The sequence below is a fragment of the Dendrobates tinctorius genome, unplaced genomic scaffold (genome assembly GCF_039654945.1).
Source record: "Dendrobates tinctorius isolate UK_male_01 unplaced genomic scaffold, ASM3965494v1 ptg000011l, whole genome shotgun sequence".
Lineage (NCBI taxonomy): Eukaryota > Metazoa > Chordata > Amphibia > Anura > Dendrobatidae > Dendrobates > Dendrobates tinctorius.
In genome coordinates, this window is record NW_027361679.1 from 54,378,992 (window position 1) to 54,397,563 (window position 18,572).

Below are 18,572 nucleotides of genomic sequence, written 5' to 3' on the forward strand. Positions count from 1 at the left end.
GTAGGCCCGAACTGAAGCCGGGGCCTAAATTAGTTGCGGCGTCCGCCTGTCAGCAGGGGGTCGGCGCGGAGGTCGGAAGAAGGGGACGCCGCAGCCGCAAGCCGCTCTCAAGGGGAGGAAAGAAAAAAGGCCCTGTGCTCCCTGTCCCCAGAAAGGGGGGGGGAATGCGGGGCCAGCAAAAAAGAGCATGGTGTGCCTATAGATGTAGGGTGACTGTGAACGCCCGCATCCCTGTGCCATTGAAGAGGCCCCCTGTCCGTTGGGAATGAGCAGCCAGGTAATAAAAATTAAAAAAAAAAAAATCTATACTCGCCCATCCCCGATCCGTTACCTGGGTCTGAAGAAGTCCTGCGTCTCATCCAACCGACAGGCTCTGGTAGGCGAGTGGGAGGGAGACTGGCGACAAGGACCCCTGGAGTCGCTGGCACGTCTTGGTGTCGGCGTCCGTCTGGCTGGTCCTGCCGCGGAGAACTGCAAGGATACGGGGTGGCAGTACACGCCGTACTCGCAGACTCCATATGGGAGTACAGATGTGACTTTTCACTCTGTATCCCTCCGTAGAACCTGTAAAGGAACGACGCACGACGAGGTAGATATAGGTCTAATGAAAGACCCGTATCCACCTCCTAGTGGCAGCAAAGCATACACCCATGGTCTCTGTGTCCCCCAATAAGGCGAACGAGAAACACAAAACTATATACCAATCTGCTCAGCTCCTCCTGATCTATAACATGGGGCTTGCAGATTGGACTGCATTTTCATGGTGATATAGAAGGGTTAATAGTTTGCCTTTATATCCCTTTAACTGCCTTTAATTCTTTAATTGCAGCTACAACAATGGTGACAGGTTCCCTTTAACCCCTTAAGCCCAAGGGTGGTTTGCACGTTCATGACCAGGCCAATTTTTACAATTCTGACCACTGTCCCTTTATGAGGTCATAACTCTGGAACGCTTCCATGGATCCTGGTGATTCTGACATTATTTTCTCGTGACATATTGTACTTCATGTTAGTGGTAAAATTTCATTCAAATAACTTCCGTTTTTTTTTCACAAATAAACTCAAATTTTGCGAAAATTTCGCAATTTTCCAACTTTGAATTTTTATGCCCTTAAATCACAGAGATATGGCACACAAAAAACTTGATAACATTTCCCACATGTTTACTTTACATCAGCACAATTTTGGAACCAAAATTTTTTTTTTGTTAGGAAGTTATAAGGGTTAAAAATTGACCAGCGATTTCTCATTTTTGCACCACCATTTTATTTTTACGGACCACATCACATTTGAAGCCACTTTGAGGGGTCTATATGATAGAAAATACCCAAAAGTGACACCATTCTAAAAACTGCACCCCTTAAGGTGCTCAAAACCACATTCAAGTTTATTAACCCTTTAGGTGCGTCACAGGAATTTTTTGAATATTTAAAAAAAAAAAAAAAGGAATATATAACTTTTTCACAAAAAAAATACTTCAGGTTCAATTTTTTTATTTTACAAAGGGTAACAGGAGAAGTTGGACTGGAGAATTTAATGTGCAATTTGTCCTGAGTACGCCGATACCTGATATGTGGGGGGGGGGGGGAACCACTGTTTCGGCGCATGGCAGAGCTCAGAAGGGAAGGAGCGCCGTTTGACTTTTTCAATGCAAAATTGGCTGGAATTCCGATCGGACGCCATGTCACATTTGAAGAGCCCCTGATGTACCTAAACAGTGTAAACCCCCCACAAGTGACCCCATTTTGGAAACTAGACCCCCCAAGGAACTTATCTAGATATGTGGTGAGAACTTTGAACCCACAAGGGCTTCACAGAAGTTTATAACGTACAGCGGTACAATTAAAAAATATTTTTTCCACAAAAATGATCTTTTCACCCCCAATTTTTATTTTCCCAAAGGTAAAAGGACCCTAAAAGTTATTCTGCAATTTGTCCTGAGTACGCTGATACCCCACATGTGGGGGTAAACCACTATTTGGGCGCATGGCAGAGCTCGGAAGGGAAGCAGCGCCATTTGACGTTTTTGGCTGGAATTGAGATCGGACACCATGTCGCGATTGGAAAACCCCTGATGTACTAAAACAGTGGAAACCCCCCACAAATGACCCCATTTTAGAAACTAGACCCCCCAAGGAAATTATCTAGATGTGTGGTGAGAACTTTGAACACCCAAGGGCTTCACAGAAGTTTATAATGCCCGGGCGTGAAAATAAAAAAAATTGTATTTTTTCCACAAACATGATCTTTTAGTCACCATTTTTTTTTATTTTCCCAAGGGTAACAGGAGAAATTGGACCCCAAAAGTTGTTTTGCAATTTGCCCTGAGTAGGCCGATACCCCATATGTCGGGGTAAAACACTGTTTGGGTGCATGGCAGAGATTGGAAGGGAAGGACCACCATTTGACTTTTTCAACTCAGAATTGGCTGGAATTGAGATCAGACGCCATGTTGCATTTGGAGAGCACCTGATGTGCCCAAACAGTGGAAACCCCCAATTCTAACTCCAACCCTAACCCCAACACACCCCTAACCCTAATCTCAGCCCTAGCCCTAATGGGAAAATGGAAATAAAATACATTTTTTTAATTTTATTATTTTTCCCTAACTAAGGGGGTGATAACGGGGGGTTTGATTTACTATTTATGGCGGTTTTTATGTTTGGCAGCTGTCACACGCTAAAAGACGCTTTTTATTGTAAAAATAGTTTTTGCATCACCACATATTGAGAGCTATAATTTTTCCGTATTTTGACCCACAGAGTCATGTGAGGTCTTATTTTTTGCGGGACGAGTTGACGTTTTTATTGGTATCAATTTCGGGCACGTGACATTTTTTGATCGCTTTTTATTCCGATTTTTGGGACGCAGAATGAACAAAAACCAGCGTTTCATGAATTTCTTTTGGGGGGGTGCGTTTACACTGCTCCGCGTGCGATAAAATTGATAAAGTGGTTTTATTCTTCGGGTCAGTACGGTTACAGCGATACCTCATTTAGGTCTTTTTTTTTAATGTTTTGTCGGTTTTATGCAATGAAAACTATTTTATATAAAAAAATGATTATTTTTGCATCGCTTTATTCTGCGAGCTATAACTTTTTTATTTTTTCGCTGATGCTGTATAGCGGCTCGTTTTTTGCGGGACAAGATGACGTTTTCAGAGGTACCATGGATATTTATATGCGTCTTTTTGATCGCACGTTATTGCACTTTTTGTTCGGCGGTATGATAAATCATTTTTTGCTTCGTTTATTTTTTTAAGGGGTTCGCTAAAGGGGTTAACTGATGGGACAGTTTTATAGGGCAGGTCTTTACGGACGCGGCGATACCAAATATGTGTACTTTTGTTTTTTTTTTTTATTTCCAAAAAATGAATTTATTGGGGGAAGATTTTTTTTTTCTTCTAATTTTATTTGGAGATTTTTTTTTAAATTATTTTAACACTTTTTTTTAACTTTATTACATTGTCCCAGGTGGGACATCACTGTCCTGTGACAGACTGCTGATCTGTCACATCACAGATCACTGTGACAGATCAGCAATCTGTCACAGGAAGTGCAGCAGGCTTTGCAGGCACTGAGGAAGCCGGCTCCCTGCAGGCCCCCGAAGGTCCCCGTCGCCATCTTGGATTCGGGGGCCTGCAGGGAAGCAGCCCCCCGCAGCAGCGCTGCACATTGCGCTGCCGTGGGGGGCTCAGGGAAGCACGGAGGGAGCCCCCTCCCTGCCGATGCTTCCCTTTAACCCCCGGTACACCGCGATCGTGTTTGATCGCGGTGTGCAAGGGGTTAACGTGTCGGGGGCGGTCCGTGACGGCCCCTGACACATTGTGTCGGGTGTCAGCTGACACCCGGCCGCGATCAGCGGCGCTCATCACGTGGGCGCCGCTGATCGCTATGACGTACTATCCTGTCCCTGGTAATTAAGTCCCAGGGCACATGGACGGGATAGTACGTCATATGGGATTAAGGGGTTAAACTGTATGAAGGGAGAAGCTAGAGGCAGGAATGGACGTTCCATTGCTGCTGTACGAGCAAAATTGAGAATTCTGAAAACAGAAAATCAGTCCAGAAGGAGAAATAAGCAGATTTCTCTGATATAATAGATTATAAAGTTGCTTGTTTTGTGTATTAAATATATGGGAAAAATGCAAGTGACGGATATTCTTTAACCCCGTTATGCCATTTTCCACTTTTTTTTTCCCTCCCCTTCTTCCAAGAGAAAATAGTTTTTTTTTCCGGCAATATAGCCATCTGAGGGGCTTGTTCTTTGCAGGCGAGTTGTACTTTTAAACACCACCACTTATTTGATCAGTGATGCACTGGAAAACTGGAATAAAATTACAAGTGTGTTGAAATTGCAAAACGAAGTGCAATTCCACAATGTATAGGTTATTTAGGTGGTGACTAACAAAAATTCTTTATAGAAAACAAAAAAAAAAAAGCAAAACAAAAGAAAAAAACAAAACACTTTGTGTCGCCATTTTTTAAGACCGAATAACCCCTTCACCCCCCAGCCTGTTTTCACTTTCATGACAAAGTCAAATTTGGCAATTCTGACTACTGTCACTTTATGTGGTAATAACTCTGGAACGCTTCTACGGATTCCACTGATTCTGAGTTTTTCATGACATATCGTACTTCACGATAGCGGTAAGATTTACTCTATACAAATTGCATTTATTTGTGAAAATATCAGAAATTAGGTGAAAATGTAGCAATTTTCAAACTTTTAATCTTTATGCCATTAAATCAGAGTTATGTCACACAAAATATTTCATAACATTTCCCACGTCAACTTTACATCAGCACAATTTCTGAAACAATTTTTAAGAAGCTAAAAACGTTAAAGGTTAACCAACAATTTCCCATTTTTCAACAAAATTTACAAAACCATTTTTTTTTTTTTTTTTTTTAGGGACTACATCACATTAGAAGTGACTGAGGGGCCTATACATCAGAAAATACCAAAAAGTGACACCATTCTAAAAACTGTACCTCTCAAGAAGTTTATTAACCCTTCAGATGCTTCACAGGAATGTTTAGAATGTGGAAGGAAAAAAATTAACATTTAACTTTTTTTCCCCCCACAAACATTTTACTTCTTAAGTTTAACAGGAAAAAATGGACTCCAAAATTTGTTGTGCAAAGTATGCAGATACCGCATATGTGGAGCGATTCATTGAATCAGGGCTCAGAAGAGGAGCGCCATTTGACTTTTTGAATGTAAAATTTGGGAGAATTAGCAAATGCCATGCCGTATTTGGAGAGCCCCTGATGAGCATGATCTAGCAAGTTTGCTAGCTCTGATGGCCCGGATGTCATCATGAAAACGATCGGCCCCTCGCGATGTTCCGGGAGTAGTGTGGGAATCAGAATCAGCTGACAGCCAGCAACAATATCCTTACATCATAGTAGTGACCGACCATGATGTATGGATATGTCCAATGTTGGGAAGGCGTTAAAGGGGTTGTCCAGTGTAAATTGTTAAGTCTTATAAATCCCCTCAAAGCAAGCACTGTGAGGATTCACCAGTTTCTGAGCTGGGACAGGCAGGTACGTATGCGTTATACATACTCCTGGCCAGGGTCCATCTAGTGGGTGCGACCTTGCTCCATCCACTTGAGTGGCTCTCCACACTAGATCCTTTGGCCAGGAGTATGAATACACCACCACAATTCCCAGCTTGAGGCTGTGTGCCCACGTAGCGATTTTTAACGTGCGATTCTGCCGCGGAAACGCTTAAAATAAGCGTTCCATGCATTTGTAATAGAAAAAGCACATGTTGTGCCAATGGTGCGTTTTTCACCGCTGCGGAATCGCTTTGCGGTAAAAACGCAGAATGTTCATTAATTTTGCGTTATCGCCCGCGATTGCGCATACCAATTATGAGCAAAAACACATGGGAAAACGCATGTCAAAACGCTTGACAATCGCATCAAAAACGCCTGTCAAAAAGCGCATGCGATTTCCCTGGCAAGGGCATGCGTTTCTGCTCAGGAGGGGGGAGGGGGGAAGAAAAAAAAAAAAAAAAAGCTACGTGGGCACATAGACTAAAATAAACAAAAATTCTGGCATTTTCATTTTTTTCTCTCACTATGCAGTTTACTGGTCGGATTAATTTATTTAAAATTTTGATAGATCTGAGTTATGAACCTGGCGATACCAAATAAGTTTTTTAAAATTGCTTTATTAAAAAGGGACAATTTTCTCAAAATATATATATATATATATATATATATATATATATATATATATATATATATATATATATATATATATATATATATAGTTAGTGACGATAGGAGGGTTGTCAACAGACCCTCAGCTGTCATGACAGCCCATCAGCCACCCACTATCAGGTCAGGGGCACGACGATGGGAGTGTGGAACGGAGTGCCCCACCCTCCATGTGCTTGATGCAGATGTAAGAGATTGATCCAATTCAGACATTGTTTTTTGGGTTTTGTTTTTCTTTTTTTTGGGTGGTAAAAACGACCTGACAAAAAGATTCTCCAGGTCAGTAAGATTATGGAGAAGCCAAACTTGCCTGAGGGTTTGTTTTTTGTAAAGCGAGGGGATGCTTTTATTGATACCATTTTAAGATATAAATTTTGATCATTTATTTACTTTTTTTGTGCTATTTTGGCACCCAAAAAGAATTCTGGCATTTAAAATGTATTTCTTTTTACGGTATTTACAAATTTATCAAAATATAAAATTAACCAGATCAGACCATTTATGGATTCATAGAATCATAGAATCGTAGAGTTGGAAGGGACCTCCTGGGCCATCTGGTCCAACCCCCTGCTCAAAGCACAATTCGCTAAATCATCCCAGTCAGATGTCTGTCCAGCCTCTGTTTGAAGACTTCCATTGAAGGAGAACTCACCACTTCTCGTGGCAGCCTGTTCCACTCATTGATCACTCTAACTGTCAAAAAGTTTTTTCTAATATCTAATCTGTGTCTCCTCCCATTCAGTTTCATCCCATTGCTTCTAGTCTTTCCTTGTGCAAATGAGAATAAAGTTGATCCTTCTACAATGTGACAGCCCTTTAGATATTTGTAGACAGCTATTAAGTCTCCTCTCAGTCTTCTCTTTTGCAAACTAAACATTCCCAAATCCTGCAACCTTTCCTCATAAGACAGGGTTTGCAGACCGGTCACCATTCTGGTCGCTCTTTTCTGAACTTGCTCCAGTTTGTTGATGTCTTTTTTAAAATGTGGTGCCCAAAACTGGACACAATATTCCAGATGAGGTCTGACCAAAGAGGAGTAGAGGGAAATAATGACTTCACTTGACCTAGACTGTATGCTTCTGTTAATACATCCTAGAATTGCATTTGCCTTTTTTGCTGCTGCATCACACTGTTGACTCATATTCAGTCTGTGATCTATTAGTATACCCAAGTCTTTTTCACATGTGCTGTCACTTAGCCCTATTCCTCCCATTCTATATATGCTTTTTTCATTTTTATTGCCCAGATGTAGTACTTTGCATTTCTCCCTGTTAAAAACCATTCTGTTAGTTGCTGCCCACTTCTCCAGTTTATTTAAATCTTTTTGAATCCTCTCTCTCTCTTCTCTAGTATTAGCTATCCCTCCTAGCTTTGTGTCATCAGCAAATTTAATCAGTTTACCCTCAATTCCTTCATCTAAATCGTTGATAAAGATGTTGAACAATACAGGGCCCAGGACAGAGCCCTGTGGTACCCCACTTGAGACATTCTTCCAACTGGATGTGCCACCATTTACAACCACCCTTTGGGTCCGATTACAAAGCCAGTTATGTATCCACCTAACAGTTGCCTTGTCCATTCCATACTTAGTCATTTTTTCAATAAGGATTGTGTGAGATACTTTGTCAAATGCTTAGTCTGACATGACTTATTAGTTACAAACCCATGCTGCCTCTGTTTAATCACTTCATTCTTATCCAGGTACTTACATACATGTTGTTTAATAATTTGTTCAAAGATCTTTCCTGGTATAGATGTCAGACCCACCGGCCTATATATGATTCCCTCCAATTCTCTTTCTGAGTCCCATAAAATCTGCCTTTCTGAAATCTAACCTTGACGTCTGAGTCTTCACAGGTCTATCCCTCCTAGCTTTGTGTCATCAGCAAATTTAATCAGTTTACCCTCAATTCCTTCATCTAAATCGTTGATAAAGATGTTGAACAATACAGGGCCCAGGACAGAGCCCTGTGGTACCCCACTTGAGACATTCTTCCAACTGGATGTGCAGCCATTTACGACCACTCTTTGTGTCCGATCACTAAGCCAGTTATGAATCCACCTAACAGTTGCCTTGTCCATTCCATTTTTTCAATAAGGATTGTATGAGAGACTTTGTCAAATGCTTTGCTGAAGTCAAGATAGACTATATCTACAGCATTTCCTTGATCCACCCAATCAGTGATACCATCATAGAAGGAAATTACGTTAGTCTGACATGACTTATTAGTTAGAAACCCATGCTGACTCTGTTTAATCACTTCATTCTTATCCAGGTATTGACATACATGTTGTTTAATAATTTGTTCAAAGATCTTTCCTGGTATAGAAGTCAGACTCACCGGCCTATAGTTGCCTGGGTCCACCTTCTTCCCCTTTTTGAAGATAGGAACAACATTTGCTCTTCTCCAGTCTTCTGGCACTTCTCCTGTTCTCCAAGAATTTTCAAAGATTATGGAGAGGGGTTCAAAAATTTCTTCTGCTATCTCCTTCAGTACTCTGGGGTGTAATTCATCTGGACCTGGAGACTTGAATTCATTTAGGTTAGCTAAGTGTTTCCTCACTATCTTTCTGTTTATAGATATCCTGGATTCTTCTATTCCCTTAATAGGACAGTGAATAACAGTTGATGTTACATTTCCTTTCTGAGAAAACAGATGCAAAATAGGAATTTAAAAGTTCAGCCTTCTCAACATCCTGTCTTACCATTTCATCATTTTCATCCTGTAAAAATCCTATAGCATCTGACTTTTCTTTTACTTTTGACATATCCCCAAAATCCTTTATTATTGCTTTTGACATCTCTTGCAAGCCTCAATTCATTTTCAGCTTTAGATAATCTGATTTGTGCCCTGCAGGTTCTGCAGACAGCATTATATTCTTCTTTAGATATACCTCCCTCTTTCCATTTTATAAACATTTTTTTCTTCCATTTTAGCATGTGCTTAAGTTCTGTGTTCATCCATCCTGGTTTCCTTAAATGCTTCCTATTCTTCCCTCTTTTCGGAATTGTTAACAACTGTGCTTTGAGAATTTCATTTTTCAAGATTTCCCATCCTTCCTGGACATTTTTGTCTTTAAGGATATCCAGCCATTGGATCCCTCCAATTCTCTGAATCCTTTAAAATCTGCCTTTCTGAAATCTAACATTGATGTCTGAGTCTTCACAGGTCTTCCGCCTCTAGTTATCCAAAATTCTAAAATAGCATGGTCGCTACCTCCTAGGGTCCCAGCCACTTTTACCTCCTCAACCATTTCCTCCCTGTTTATAAGGATTAGATCCAAGGTAGCAGTTCCCCTTGTTTTCTCCCTTACCTTTTGGAAGATAAAGTTGTCAGCAAGAGAGGATAAGAATTTCCTTGACCTGTTAGTTTTGCCTGAGAGAGATTCCCAACAAATGTCTGGATAGTTGAAATCTCCCATGACAACTGTGTCATATTTTTTGGAGAACTTGGCCATTTGATGCAGTTCTAGGATGTATTAACAGAAGCATACAGTCTAGATCACGTGAAGTCATTATTTCCCTCTACTCCTCTTTGGTCAGACCTCATCTGGAATATTGTGTCCAGTTTTGGGCACCACATTTTAAAAAAGACATCAACAAACTGGAGCAAGTTCAGAAAAGAGCGACCAGAATGGTGACCGGTCTGCAAACCCTGTCTTATGAGGAAAGGTTGCAGGATTTGGGAATGTTTAGTTTGCAAAAGAGAAGACTGAGAGGAGACTTAATTGCTGTCTACAAATATCTAAAGGGCTGTCACATTGTAGAAGGATCAACTTTATTCTCATTTGCACAAGGAAAGACTAGAAGCAATGGGATGAAACTGAATGGGAGGAGACACAGATTAGATATTAGAAAAAACTTTTTGACAGTTAGAGTGATCAATGAGTGGAACAGGCTGCCACGAGAAGTGGCGAGTTCTCCTTCAATGGAAGTCTTCAAACAGAGGCTGGACAGACATCTGACTGGGATGATTTATCGAATCCTGCTTTGAGCAGGGGGTTGGACCAGATGGCCCAGGAGGTCCCTTCCAACTCTACGATTCTATGATGCATAAAGAGTTCATCCATATCTTCAGCTTGCACAGGCGGCCTGTAGTAAATGCCTACAATGGTGTCCTTTCCATTGTTCTGTCCTTGTATTCTTACCCAAACAGTTTCCACAGAACTCCCAGTCTCTGAAGCTTCAATCTCTGTGCAGATATACGCGTTTCTAACATACAATGCGACACCTCCTCCTCATTTATCAAATCTGTTTCTTGCAAATAAGTTGTATCCTTCTAGTCTTGTATTGCAATCATGTGTATTGTCCCACCAAGTTTCAGTGATTCCAATGACATCATATTTCTTTTCCTGTGTTAGTAGTTCCAATTCTCCTTGTTTGTTGCCCATGCTTTGTGCATTAGTATAGAAACATTTTAGTTTGTGATTGGTTTCTCTTTCTCCAATGTTTTTATTAATTAGATTCTTTCGTCTTTGTTCTTCCTTTCCACTTCTAATAGCAGAGTTCTCAATAGCATTTGTCAGGTGTATGGCTTTTTCTGGTCTTTTGCTTCCCTTCCCATGTTGTTCTAGTTTAAAGCTCTCCTTACAAGTGTAGCAAGGCGACTTCCAAATACATGCTTTCCAGTCTTCGTAAGGTGCACCCCATCTCTAGCAAGTAGTCCATCGTATAAGTAGTTCACTCCGTGATCCAGAAATCCAAATCGTTGCTGACGGCACCATCGACGTAGCCAGTTGTTCACCTGCAGAATCTTATTCCACCTCCTTGTTCCATGGCCATCCACTGGGAGGATGGAAGAGAAGACCACCTGCGCTCCCAGTTCTTTCACTTTCTTGCCTAAGTCTTTAAAGTCTCTGCAGATGGTTTCCAGGTCGTTTCTTGCGGTGTCATTTGTCCCCACATGTAGTAGCAGGAATGGGTAGTCATCTGTAGGTCTGAAGAGTCCTGATATCCTGTCAGACACATCTTTAATTTTTGCACCTGGAAGACAGCACATTTCTCTTGAAGTTATATCCGGTCTGCAGATAGCGGCCTCTGTTCCTCTCAGCAGGGAATCCCCCATGACCACCACTCTCCGTTTCTTCTTCACAACATTTTTCTTTCTCCATCCAGGAGGACTCTGAAGGCGTACAAGGTTGCTGTTTGTTGGCAAAGTCTTATCCTGATGTATTTCTTCATCGTTTTCCTGCGTGAGAGCCTGGTACTGGTTCCTGAGAAGTATGGGTGCTGACTGCCTCCTGATCCTCCTGCTTCTCTGGGTCACATGTCTCCATTCCTCTTTTTCTTCAGGTGCACTTCGAATTTCTTCTCTTTCTGTAACATGAAGAGATAATTCTGCTCTGTCCAAGAACTCTTCACCTTCCTTAATGATGTTCAACGTAGCTAACCTCTCTTCGAGATTTTGCAACTTTTCCTCCAACAGGGACACCAGCTTGCATTTGTGGCATGTGAAGTTTGGCTTTTCCACTGGTAAATCTGTGAACATGTAGCAAGAAATGCAGCTCACCAAATGGCTCCTGGCCTCTTCCATCTTGAGATTTCTTAAAAACGATGAAAGATGAGCCAAAATTTTTCCGATTTCCTCTTTTCAGCTGCAACGGCCAAAACCCAGTGATCGTTGAGCCCGCGGAGACTCTTCACTTATCCCAGAAGGCACTGGGAATATGCAAATGATCTCCTCAAGACTGTCCCCCTGGTTTTCCGATTTCCTCTTTTCAGCTGCAACGGCCAAAACCCAGTGATCGTTGAGCCCGCGGAGACTCTTCACTTATCCCAGAAGGCACTGGGAATATGCAAATGATCTCCTCAAGACTCTTCCCCTGGTTTTCCGATTTCCTCTTTTCAGCTGCAACGTCCAAAACCCAGTGATCGTTGAGCCCGTGGAGACTCTTCACTTATCCCAGAAGGCACTGGGAATATGCAAATGATCTCCTCAAGACTGTTCCCCTGGTTGAGTGCTATCACGTGAATTTTTTATTTTTAATATTCGTAATGTAGGAAAGAGAGTGATTCATGTATATTTGTACTTTTAAGTTTACTTGTTAAACCTGCAATTGTCTTGATAACCTTTATTATATACTGCAATATTTCTGCAATACTATACAGGCAGTCCCTGGCTTACGACCATCCGAGCGAGATACGTACAACTCTGTTATGAAAGCAAAGACAAGTTACTAATACTCATCTAATCGCTCACCTCTCACCTGCCTATATATTAAAGGGCACCTGTCACCAGAAATAACGCTGCTAACCTGCTTATATGTGGTTAATCTGCAGGTTAACAGCGTAATTATGCTGCCCAGCGCCTACACGTAGCCAAATGATTTATTCTCCCTAACAGCAGTTGGTATTCAGTCATGGGGGCAGTGCTGATTCAGTCACCACTTGAAGTTTACTGAGTGGCCACTGTAACCACTCCGCTGGCCCTCACTGACACTGGCTCTACATGGCTGTCTGCTGCCACACGCCACCATACTCCCCCTGCCACTATGACTGAATCGACCGAATGCTGGCGGGGAGAGTTGTTTTTTTTCACACACACAAGAACTTTTAACACCTTAACGACTGCCGATAGGCCTAATAACTGTGGCAGTTAGGGGTACTTACTCCTCAGCTCTGCTTTTTAACAGCGCTGAGAAATAAGGGTATGGCGTCCACCAGCGTCGGAAAATCTCCGGGGTCTCAGCTGAGACCCCCAGAGAACATGATCAGGACCGGATTTTACAGTCCCGTCATGTGAATAATGGACAATAAAAATTAAGTTCTCTTTCCTTTGATATGATCTAACATTAATGTAGTCTCCCAAGCCATCCCGGTACTTCCACCACCCCTGGCCCTCCGCCTTATCTAACTGGGAAAAAATTGCGGGTGCAGTGCCCGACAAGACCTGGCAACAACAGGGAGTTTTTCCTATTGGTACCTTTTGATCACTGTGATATTGTCTATTTATTTAACTCAATTATATAGCACATTTAATTCCACAGCGCTTTACAGACATTATTGGCACAGTCCCCGATGGGGCTCACAACCTAGAATCCCTATCAGTAGGTCTTTGGAGTGTGGGAAGAAACCCACCAAACAGGGAGAACATACAAACTCCTTGCAAATGTTGTCCTTGGTGGAATATGAACCCAGGACCCAAGCGCTGCAAACCTGCAGTGCTATATCCCCCTTTGTCACCCCCCTAAGTTAGGAAAAAAAACATTGTAATATTTTTCCATTCTTTGCAGTTGGGGTTAGGGTTGGAGTTAAAATTGGAATTTTTTCAAAAGTAGAAAAAAAAAACAAACCAGACGATATGACGGCTTGTTTTGAGGGCTTACCATAAGTCCCCGCTTTTTTTTGGGTGTCTAACAGCCGCAAAACATCCAGGGCAGGGACTCGAGAAACCATGATATTCGGTGCATATCCGAGCACTTGCACTAACATTAACAACAACATATTCAATATGACGGGTGTTGTGAACTCATTTTCTGGTCTGCCTCTGGTTTCTGGTGAAGGAGCTGGTTGTGTTGACAGAGGAGTCGCGAGTTCTCTTTCCGGGCTCCCTCTGCTGGTGGCAGGAGGTAATGAAGCTGATCTAATTAACAGAGACCTGCCACCTGATAATGAGGACGAGGATTGGACATCTGGAGTCTCAGACTGGATTTAAGACAGCCGACTCCCTTTTCCCATGCTGGTGATTTTTTCCTGCCTTCTGAGGTTCTAGTTTCCAGTTCAGTTCCTGCCTTCTCAAGCTAAGTGTTCTGTTATGAATGAGTCACCGGAGGAAGAAAAAACAAAAACACAAGCTAAGTTCAGAAAACCGGAGAGGTTAGTAGCTAGCGGATTGCAGACCCCTGATCCTATTCACCATAACTAACAGTAGCCATGGGGGGTTCCTACGGTGCCCTAGACCCCTCGTCACAGCTGGAGAGCTAAATAAGCCTAAAGAAATAAAGGGGAAATCTAAACTGCCCCAGAGCAGATCCCAAAGCAATAGACAGCCCCCAACATGTATTGTCGGTGAAAAACAGATGAAAACACAAACACAGACAGAAAGACAGGCTGAGCAAATGATGGGGCCCAACTGACTAGATGGGAAAGGACAGAAAAGATGCTGGATGCAATCACGCAAAAAACCCTGCCAAAAATAATGTCCAACACGTCTGATAGAAAAGGCCCTGAAGTCACTAGACTTCAAAATCACTATATCAGCACTCAGGTATATTCTGAAGACAGAGCAAAGAGATCAACTGATCAGAAACAAAAATGGAGTTCAGCCCGTCCCAACCAGGGCAGGCTGAACACAAACACTAAGTAAACAGACAAAATCTCATGGAAAAATAGCAGAGGAAAAACTTATCTTTTAGTAGACAGGAACTAAACTGGATGCCAGAGCTCAGAGCAGAAAGGATCACCAGTAGCCCTGCAGGGCGTCGGCTGCCTTATATCCACTCAGAAATTCCGGATGTCCAATCACACTCCAACTGTTCAGATGACAGGTTCTTCCCATCCAGATCAATTTCACTACCTCCTTTCACCAGCAGGGAGTTCATCAGACATCACAGGTGAAGGAGAAAATGAACTCATAACAGTGTTCTCTGCTATTGATCACACTTGATTTGGTTTGGTCTATTCAGTTTTTGTGTGCTTAGCCAGCCCCGGCTGGGGCTGTGCTGAATTTCCATTCTTATGTCACTGAATGTGCCAGTTTGCTTTTTGTCGCCTATTAGATTAGCATATTCTGAGAACAGAGCAAAAAGAGGCCAGAGTGCTGATATAGTGGGTGAAGTCTAGTGACTTCAGGGTTTTTTTGCTATCAGAAGTGTTGGACATTTTTGCAGGGTTTTTTTGGCATGATTGCAGACAGTATCTTTCCTTTCCTTTCTAGTTAGTGTGGGCCCCATCATTTGCTCAGCCTATTTTACTACCTGTGTTTGTGTTTTCATCTTGTTTCACCGTCAATACATGTGTGGGGGCTGTCTATTCCTTTGGGGTCTGCTCTGGGGCAGTTTAGATTTCCCCTTTTCTTGCTTTAGGCTTATTTAGTCCTCCGGCTGTAACGAGGCATTTAGATTCATCGTAGGTACGCTCCACGGCTTCTAGTTGTTGTGGTTAGGATCAGGGGTCTGCAATCCGCTTAGTTACCAACCTCTCTGGTTTTCTGTGACTTAGCTTGGTTTTGTTTTCCTCCTCGGTGACCCAATCATAACAGACGGCCTAATGTTATCAAATTCTGCGTCGTACCTGTGGGTTCAAAATGTGTGATATATATATCTCCCATGTCCAGTCCACATAGCAACCAATCACTAAGCATCTTTCATTTCTCCAGAGTTGTTTAAAAGATGAAAGCGGAGCAGTGATTGGTTGCTATGAGCAACAGTTTTCCTTGCAGACAACTGTGGCACCTGAGGCCTATAATTCTTATCAATTCTATGGTGTTATCGTCCTTCTGTAAAGCTGGAAATAACACAATTTATTACCGTGCCGAGACAGACCACCCTCTGACACAGACTACAGGGGGAGCCCAGTATCACACAGGATAGGATTAGATACACGGCTCAGTCAGTAACAGGATAGGATTAGATACACAGCCCAGTCTCACACAGGATAGGATTAGATACACGGCTCAGCACAGGATTAGATACACGACTCAGCAGACAGTATCACACAGGGTAGGATTAGACGCATGACTCAGCAGACAGTATCACACAGGACAGGATTAGATACATGGCTCAGCAACAGGATGTGCCAAATGAAAGGACATTTTCATTCCACTCATTCCATCTGATTTGCCTTTTGATTTTTAACGCCTCCAGTTTCCAGTTCGACTGGCGTTTTCAATGTCCATTAACAAGGCTCAGGGACAGTCCTTTAAAGTAGTAGGGATCGATTTGCAATCTCCATGCTTTTCTCATGGTCAACTTTACGTGGTCTGTTCAAGAGTTAGAACTGCCAAAAATCTGTTCATCTTTGCACCGAAAGGAAAAATCAAAAATGTTATTTATCAAAAGGCCCTTGAAGGAGTTGAAAATAAAATATCAATACTTGGGTAAGCATTTAGTTAATTTGTGCTGCAAATCTGTAGTGTTGAACATATGATCTGAAATATTTTTATGTGCAATATAATCATTATAATTTGTTATAACTAACCACAGTTATTTACTATGCCCGGACAACGCCAGGCTCTTCAGCTAGTCCCTGGATAAAATTCCTCGAGGGGTGTAGTTTCCAAAATAGGGTCACTTGTCAGGGGTTGCCACTGTTTAGGCACATTAGGGGCTCTACAAACATGGCGTCTGCTCTCGATTCCAGCCAATTTTGCGTTCAAAAAGTTAAACGGTGCTATATTTTGTGGTCCATTTTATAATGATACCCTTGTGAAAATAAGACACTTTTGGGTCTAAAGTAAATTTTGCGTGAAAAAAGTGATTATTTTTCCTTCTACATTGCTTCAGTTCTTATGAAGCACCTGAAGGATTACGAAACTTCTTGAATGTGGTTTTGAGCACCTTGAGGGGTGCAGTTTTTAGAATGGTGTCCCTTTTGGGTATTTTCTGTCATACGAGGTCTGTCGTAAAGGTCCCCCAAAGTCACTTCAATCATAGAATCGTAGAGTTGGAAGGGACCTCCTGGGCCATCTGGTCCAACCCCCTGCTCAACGCAGGATTCGCTAAATCATCCCAGTCAGATGTCTGTCCAGCCTCTGTTTGAAGACTTCCATTGAAGGAGAACTCACCACTTCTCGTGGCAGCCTGTTCCACTCATTGATCACTCTAACTGTCAAAAAGTTTTTTCTAATATCTAATCTGTGTCTCTTCCCATTCAGTTTCATCCCATTGCTTCTAGTCTTTCCTTGTGCAAATGAGAATAAAGTTGATCCTTCTACAATGTGACAGCCCTTTAGATATTTGTAGACAGCTATTAAGTCTCCTCTCAGTCTTCTCTTTTGCAAACTAAACATTCCCAAATCCTGCAACCTTTCCTCATAAGACAGGGTTTGCAGACCGGTCACCATTCTGGTCGCTCTTTTCTGAACTTGCTCCAGTTTGTTGATGTCTTTTTTAAAATGTGGTGCCCAAAACTGGACACAATATTCCAGATGAGGTCTGACCAAAGAGGAGTAGAGGGAAATAATGACTTCACGTGATCTAGACTGTATGCTTCTGTTAATACATCCTAGAATTGCATTTGCCTTTTTTGCTGCTGCATCACACTGTTGACTCATATTCAGTCTGTGATCTATTAGTATACCCAAGTCTTTTTCACATGTGCTGTCACTTAGCCCTATTCCTCCCATTCTGTATATGCTTTTTTCATTTTTATTGCCCAGATGTAGTACTTTGCATTTCTCCCTGTTAAAAACCATTCTGTTAGTTACTGCCCACTTCTCCAGTTTATTTAAATCTTTTTGAATCCTCTCTCTCTCTTCTCTAGTATTAGCTATCCCTCCTAGCTTTGTGTCATCAGCAAATTTAATCAGTTTACCCTCAATTCCTTCATCTAAATCGTTGATAAAGATGTTGAACAATACAGGGCCCAGGACAGAGCCCTGTGGTACCCCACTTGAGACATTCTTCCAACTGGATGTGCAGCCATTTACGACCACTCTTTGGGTCCGATCACTAAGCCAGTTATGAATCCACCTAACAGTTGCCTTGTCCATTCCATACTTAGTCATTTTTTCAATAAGGATTGTATGAGAGACTTTGTCAAATGCTTTGCTGAAGTCAAGATATAATATATCTACAGCATTTCCTTGATCCACCCAATCAGTGATACCGTCATAGAAGGAAATTAAGTTAGTCTGACATGACTTATTAGTTAGAAACCCATGCTGACTCTGTTTAATCACTTCATTCTTATCCAGGTATTGACATACATGTTGTTTAATAATTTGTTCAAAGATCTTTCCTGGTATAGAAGTCAGACTCACCGGCCTATAGTTGCCTGGGTCCACCTTCTTCCCCTTTTTGAAGATAGGAACAACATTTGCTCTTCTCCAGTCTTCTGGCACTTCTCCTGTTCTCCAAGAATTTTCAAAGATTATGGAGAGGGGTTCAAAAATTTCTTCTGCTATCTCCTTCAGTACTCTGGGGTGTAATTCATCTGGACCTGGAGACTTGAATTCATTTAGGTTAGCTAAGTGTTTCCTCACTATCTTTCTGTTTATAGATATCCTGGATTCTTCTATTCCCTTAAAATGTGAGGTGGCCCCTACAAAAAATATTTTGGAAATTTCGCTGGAAAAATGAGAAGTCGCTGGTCGACTTTTAACCCTTACAGCTTCCTAACAAAAAAAATTACGCTTCCAAAATCATGCGGATGTAAACATGTGGGAAATGTTATTTA

The 18,572-nt window shown here is 41.9% G+C and overlaps 1 protein-coding gene across 2 annotated transcripts in view; it reads right to left on the reverse strand.

The window, feature by feature from the left end:
- The window catches only part of DCTN6 (dynactin subunit 6), a 41,186-nt gene that overhangs the window by 14,168 nt on the left and 8,446 nt on the right, over positions 1-18,572 (reverse strand). The gene's annotated exons all lie outside the window — the stretch shown is intronic.